Source organism: Saimiri boliviensis, chromosome 1 (genome assembly GCF_048565385.1).
Source record: "Saimiri boliviensis isolate mSaiBol1 chromosome 1, mSaiBol1.pri, whole genome shotgun sequence".
Lineage (NCBI taxonomy): Eukaryota > Metazoa > Chordata > Mammalia > Primates > Cebidae > Saimiri > Saimiri boliviensis.
This window is the reverse complement of record NC_133449.1, coordinates 170,549,791-170,556,347: the sequence shown is the minus strand read 5'-3', so window position 1 is coordinate 170,556,347 and position 6,557 is coordinate 170,549,791.

The window sequence follows — 6,557 nt, the reverse complement described above, 5'->3', positions numbered from 1 at the left end:
AAATAAAATTCCTCCAGAATTGACACAGGTTTGAAAATGGCTCCAGAAACTACAGGGTGGTTTTTAGGACGTTCTCATTTTGGAATTCTGGGCAAAGCACAGCTTTTTTGGATCACTGGATCTTTAAAAAATAAGTAGCAGTAGGTAATAAGCCATCCAAATTAAGTTTACCAGAAGTTTAGATATACTCCCTTCCTTCTTGCAGACAATTGAGGACAATGCTCCCAGAAGGTCACCACATTAAAGGAAGCATAGCCTGGGAATGGCAGACATGACATTTGTTGAACTTACTGTTCCATCTGTCACTGACGTGGGCCACATACAAATCTCTAGAGCTCTTGGGGTCTTTAAGGGGCCTGCTAATCCATTCCTTTCCTTTACCCTTAAGCCATTCCAAACAGGAGGACCTATCCTGTGCTTAAAGACCTCCAAGAAGAGTCCACAATCACTTAGCCAAATATTTAGAAATGAATTTCCCTATGGCCTTTCCCCATTGCTCTGAGTGCACATTCCTTCCCATAGTCCTGCCATATAGGAAGGACTATAGGAAGAGGAAAATATTGTGGCCCTGAGCTTTGAGACCTATATAAAGACAAAATAGTTCTTAATCTTACCCAACCATCAATGCCATGATTTTTTTTTTTTTTTTTTTAAATAGAGTCTCACTCTGTTAGCCAGGCTGGAGTGCAGTGGCACAACCTTGGCTCACTGCAACCTCCACCTCCCAGGTTCAAGTGATCCTCCTGTCTCAGCCTCCCAGGTAGCTGGGACTATAGGTATGCACCACCACACCTGGCTAATTTTTGTATTTTTAGTAGAGATGGGGTTTTACTATGCTTGCCAAGCTGGTCTCGAACTCCTGACCTTAGGTGATCCGCCCGCCTCCCAAAGTGCTGGGATTACAGTTGAGAGCCACTGTGCCCAGCATTCATGAAATTTTTAAATTAAAAAACTAGTTTATAATTTATAAAGTATAGATACAAATGTACTGCAAATTTGTTCTACTCAACCTTCTACTATGGAAGTGAAGATGAGAGATGAGTATTTACTTACCCATTATCCTTACCCTTATTTGGAAGCTCTATGGAACTGCTATAGGAACTAAGTCTATTTATAATTCAATGAGGTGAATATTGGAACAAAATTTAAAAATACGTAATTCCAATACCTAAATCTACAGAACCACTGAATGACAGAAGAGCTTAAAGACAAAAACAGGTTCTACAGATTAAACTCACTTCATACACAGCCTCAGGGACAAAATATATAATTAACCAAAAAGAAGAAAAAAGATTTTGTCCTACACATGACCATGTGTAGACAGATCTAGGGCTTCAGAGCCACTGAGTCAAACCTAGAAAAATATGGACTGCTAATTTTGCTTCTTCAGGTCACCAGTGCTCACTATTTTCATCAACTATATAGTACTGAAGCATGATAGTAATAAATAAATAGCAATAAATAAAAAGTAAAAAATAGTTGGTGAAATGTTGATCCATCTGATTTCTCTGCAATCACTGATTTATCTGCAATCTGTTAAAATATAAACTGGAAATAAATCATATACATGAAAATCCGCAGTGTTGATAATCAGAGAAAAAAAGCAACATATTAACATGACATCCAAACACAGCAAGCGCCAAATATGGCCTAAGAAATGTTCTGTCAAAATAAAGATGTGGAATCAGGAAGCAGATGGCAAAACCCTAAAACCTCTCTTAAGGAGCATTTTAGGCATTTCTGACTGTTCTGCAAATGAAAAGAGGGACGTTTCATCAAGAGTAACTCTAGCCCAGTTATGATGATAGGTTGCTCCAATCCTCTCCAACTTGGCTCAGGAAGTAACTAGCTTAAATGGGGGAGGGGGAGGGAGCGGCAAAGCAGCTCTCAGCAGGGGACACGAATGCAACCTAACTATGCAAGGTGAAAATCACTCTAGCTTTGGCATTTTGGATGAATTTCATTTGAATCAGGCTGGGTTTCATAACCAGAAGGCAGAATTTCCTTAGTTGTGTACTTTTTCTAATAATGCTTTGCCAGGGAAATCATCTATTTTAGAGATTTCTTTTAGATTTTTGACCTATTTTCTTGTTTCCCAGGCTGCATATATCACTCACAAACCTTCCAGACAACTAAAGAATAACAATGAATACTGCCATCTTCCCAGAGCTCCAGCACTAATCTTTGTTAAGACTTAGAGGAAACCACTTTTCTCGGTTTTGATATCTACAGATCTGCAATCACTAATGGATAGGAAAAAGTCTGTGAAACATGTATTTCCTACATAAATGATTCAAATTAGCTGCTTTTAGAACAGAATGAACACATAAAGCAGGTTGACCTCTATTTCACACAACTGCATCTCAACTGGGGAAAATCCTGCAGAAATGCAAGAGAATCCTCTATATTCATATGTTCTGTATTCAGGTTTAAGAGATGTGCATTTACATTTACATTTTATTAACTCATCAACTGATAAAGAATTAAAACTACCAAAATCAGAAGACAATGCTTCTTCGATGTAAAGAAAAAAAGAAACAAGCTTTAAGTAAAAACAGGTATGAAAATTAACACAAAACCTTTGACTAATGTTTATCCTACAAACAGAAAATTCTGAGAATAACTGGCGGACTGAGGGGATTAAAACGCCATGCAGTAGATGGACTACTTCGGATTTTATAGTCAGGAAAACCGGCCTCGGGAGGACAGCTCCCAATTCATATACTTTACATAAGAGCACTTCTTTCCATAGGCCATAAAGTTGTAGGTGATACAATAAACCGGGTTATAAAATAGCTTCTTTTTAGAACGGAGATGATACAAAATCAATTTCTACAACCATCATTTCCTCCTGAAAACCTCTTTAACTCTCAACCTAAACTTAACTCTCCCCTTTGGGAATTCCCAGTGTATTTCTTTGAGATACCTTCCTTGTTAATAGTAGAGCCTAATACAAAGAACCAACATGCAGAGGCTACTTGTCGAAGACCACCTTCTATAGGTAGTCTAAAAGAACACAACTATACACATACACAAATGTGTACAGGTATATGCAAAAGGGAAAAGGATATGCAAGAGTACTGTACTACTGGCTTAACAAACGCTCTCACCCAATCCACCTTATCCATCTTATAGGCTAGAAATACGATTTAGGCTTTAAAATATGCAAAAAAAAATTTAAATATACCAACCATTTATGAAAGCATAAATTACCTTCTGTTATGATACTCATCATTCCTCAAATCATCTTCTAAAAGCCTAAGAGGTGAAAATCTTCTAAATAGCTGAACCACTCACAGAATCTGAAAATTATTACACCACACTTTGCATGATTAACCTATATTTACCACTGAAGTTTAACCATGAATCAGATTCAAGTAGGCAATAGGGGTCATAATTAATTTTTCGTAAAATACACCCTCCTACTGGCCAGGTGAGGTGGCTCACACCTGTAATTCCAGCACTTTGGGAGGCCGAGGAGGTGGATTGCTTGAACTGAGGAGTTCAAGCCAGCCTGGGCAACATGACAAAACCCTGTCTCTACTAAAAATGTAAAAATTAGCTGGGTGTGGTGGCATATGCCTATAGTCCCAGCTACTTGGGAGGCTGAGGTAGGATGGCTTGAGCCTGGAAGGTGGAGGTTGCAGTGAGCCGAAATCACGCCCCTGCACTTAAGTCTGGGTGACAGAGGGAGACCCTGTCTCAAAACAAAACGAAACAAAACATCTATCCATCTATTTATACATACATACATATACGCATTCTCCTATTTTACATAAATATATAGTTCTTAGCATGTTTTAAGTTAAAATTAGATTACTGATGTTTACAAGAAGCAGGGCCAAATGATTTTTTTCATTTTATGTCAATGTTTACATGCCAACCCTCCAGAAGGCTGGGACAATGGGAAGAGGGCATTGGACTGAATGTAAAGCCTGAGGCCAGGGCTCCATTGTTATGGTCTAGTTTTGTTGACTCTCACTCCACAATCTTGCCACCTCAGGCAATCACTCAAATTGAAGTATCACTTCTATTAATCCCGATACTCTACTTCAGTAGTGATTTATTTCTTCTTTTGAATGTAAACCATTTATAGCTAAGTAGAGGTTATTTTAGTATAAGAACACAGTGAAGACCAATCAAAATTTAATCTGTGTTACTAATGACTCATGGTGGGCCAGAGCTCAAGTCAGATATGCAAAAAGAAAGCAAAAAAAAAAAAAAAAAAAAAAAAAAATGTAATTTACCTCACCAAAAATTTTGTTTTTTAAAAACTCTAAACAAAATTGATCCTATTAGTAAAGACATTCATTCTTGGCTGGGCGCAGTGGCTCATGCCTATAATCCCAGCACTCCGGGAGGCTGAGGTGGGTGGATCACCTGAGGTCAGGAGTTCGAGACCAACCTGGCCGACATGGTGAAACCCCGTCTCTACTAAAAATACAAAAAATTGACTGGGCGTGGTAGCTTCTGCCTCTAATCCCAGCTACTGGGGAGGCTGAGGCAGGAGAACTGGATCGAACCCAGGAGGCAGAGGTTGCAGTGAGCCGAGATCATCCCATTGCACTCCAGCCTGGGTGACAGAGCGAGACACCATCTCAAAAAAAAAAAAAAAAAAAAAAAAATTCATTCTTATTTTTTTAACAAGCAAATTTCAATGCCTTTTATCTATACAAAGCGATGTAACTTTCTGAAGAAACAAACAAACAAGAAAAAACAAAAAACAAAAACAAAAACAAAAAAAGGCCGGGCGCAATGGCTCACACCTGTAATCCCAGCTCTTTGGGAGGCCAAGGCGGGTGGATCACAAGGTCAAGAGATCGAGACCATCGTGGTCAACATGGTGAAACCCCGTCTCTACTAAAAATACAAAAATTAGCTGGGCATGGTGGTGCATGCCTATAATCCCAGCTACTCAGGAGGCTGAGGCAGGAGAATTGCCTGAACCCCAGAGGCGGAGGTTACGGTGAGCCAAGATCGCGCCATTGCACTCCAGCCTGGGTAACAAGAGCGAAACTCCGTCTCAAAAAACAAAAACAAAACAAAACAAAACAAAAAAAACCAGGCTATAAAGAACCCTTTAAACATAAGAGTGCAGAGTTTCAAACGGCAACAAGAAGTTAAGAAATACAGGGCACGGTGTTGTTATGAGTGAATCCTAGTTGCCCTGTAGCCCAAGGTCCAAACTAGTTTACTCCATAACCTTAGGTAACCTAACAGCAGTTCCTCTGAATACCTTTCCCAAACCATTTATTATAAAAACTGACCCTTTATCCATTATCAGTATTAACATATCAAAGTGAGAAAGAAAATGGGAGAGAAAAATGATAATTAACACTGCAGCATGAAAATTTTCATCCTGAATACCAGTAAGGACTCTAGATGATACATGGTGCCAACTTTATGTGCCTCAAAAGATTTGAATTTTCAGAACATTTAAAATGACTAAAGAGAAATCATTCTCTAGACTAAGTATTTTAAAGTATATTAAACTGTAGGTTTACATTTGACAAAATCTTATGGACCACCAAATGCACAGAAATAGGAATTCCAAATATTTCAGTTCGTTGAATACACAAAACCAAATAAGGCACAAGGACCTGAAGAATAAACACAAAGCTAGTCTACAATGTTTGAGTTAACGTGATTTAGGACCCTTCTATTTTATTCTGCAAGATAATTTACATAGTTCTCTCTGCTATACATGTCTACATTTATTCAGATTATTAGAGACTTTTTCATTCTGGAACTTACAACATTATAGGCCATAAAAACTTCCAAAATTTATTGTTGGTATAATCTGATTCAAAATTAAGAAGAAAAATCTTCAAAGAAACTTTCATAAAACTACCTCCTTCTATATTGTCAAATATAACTTCTGAACAAGAACACACTATACTAATGTTCATAGTAATCAATTAATTTGTTAGAAGGATCAATGTAAATTATTATGAAATATCAATCCAGTAGGCTTTTAATTTTCCTGTTTGGCTTTCAAACAACCCACACTTCTGTGCATTATATTCTGACACCCTAAACAACTTCCTATGCTGATTCTGGATATTCATACGCAGCAGAAGAATAGACATTTGCAGCTATCAGACTGTGCTGGTGCTCACTGTGTAGTAATTTGGCCATCTTGATGTATTTTTTTCTTTATATTTCTTAAATAGAAAATGAAAAAAATCAAATGGCTGATATCATAAAAACCATCAGTCTCTAAATTTAAGACCAAGACAAGAATGGAAATCAGGAGAAATGAGGAATCTTTAATTTCAACTGACTGGATGCTCATAGGATGCAAACCAGTTGGTGCATTCAACTGAGAAAAAGAACAAATGAGAACATGCACAAAACACTGGAAAGAAATTATCTAAAATTATGTCAAAAAATTAAAGTATAATTAGAAATTCCAGAATGATTTAATATCTCTACAACTCCTTTTTTTTTTGAGACGGAGTCTCGCTCTGTCGCCAGGCTGGAGTGAAGTAGTGAGATCCAGCTCACTGCAACTTCCGTTTTCCAGTTTCAGGCTGTTCTCCTGCCTCAGCCTCCCA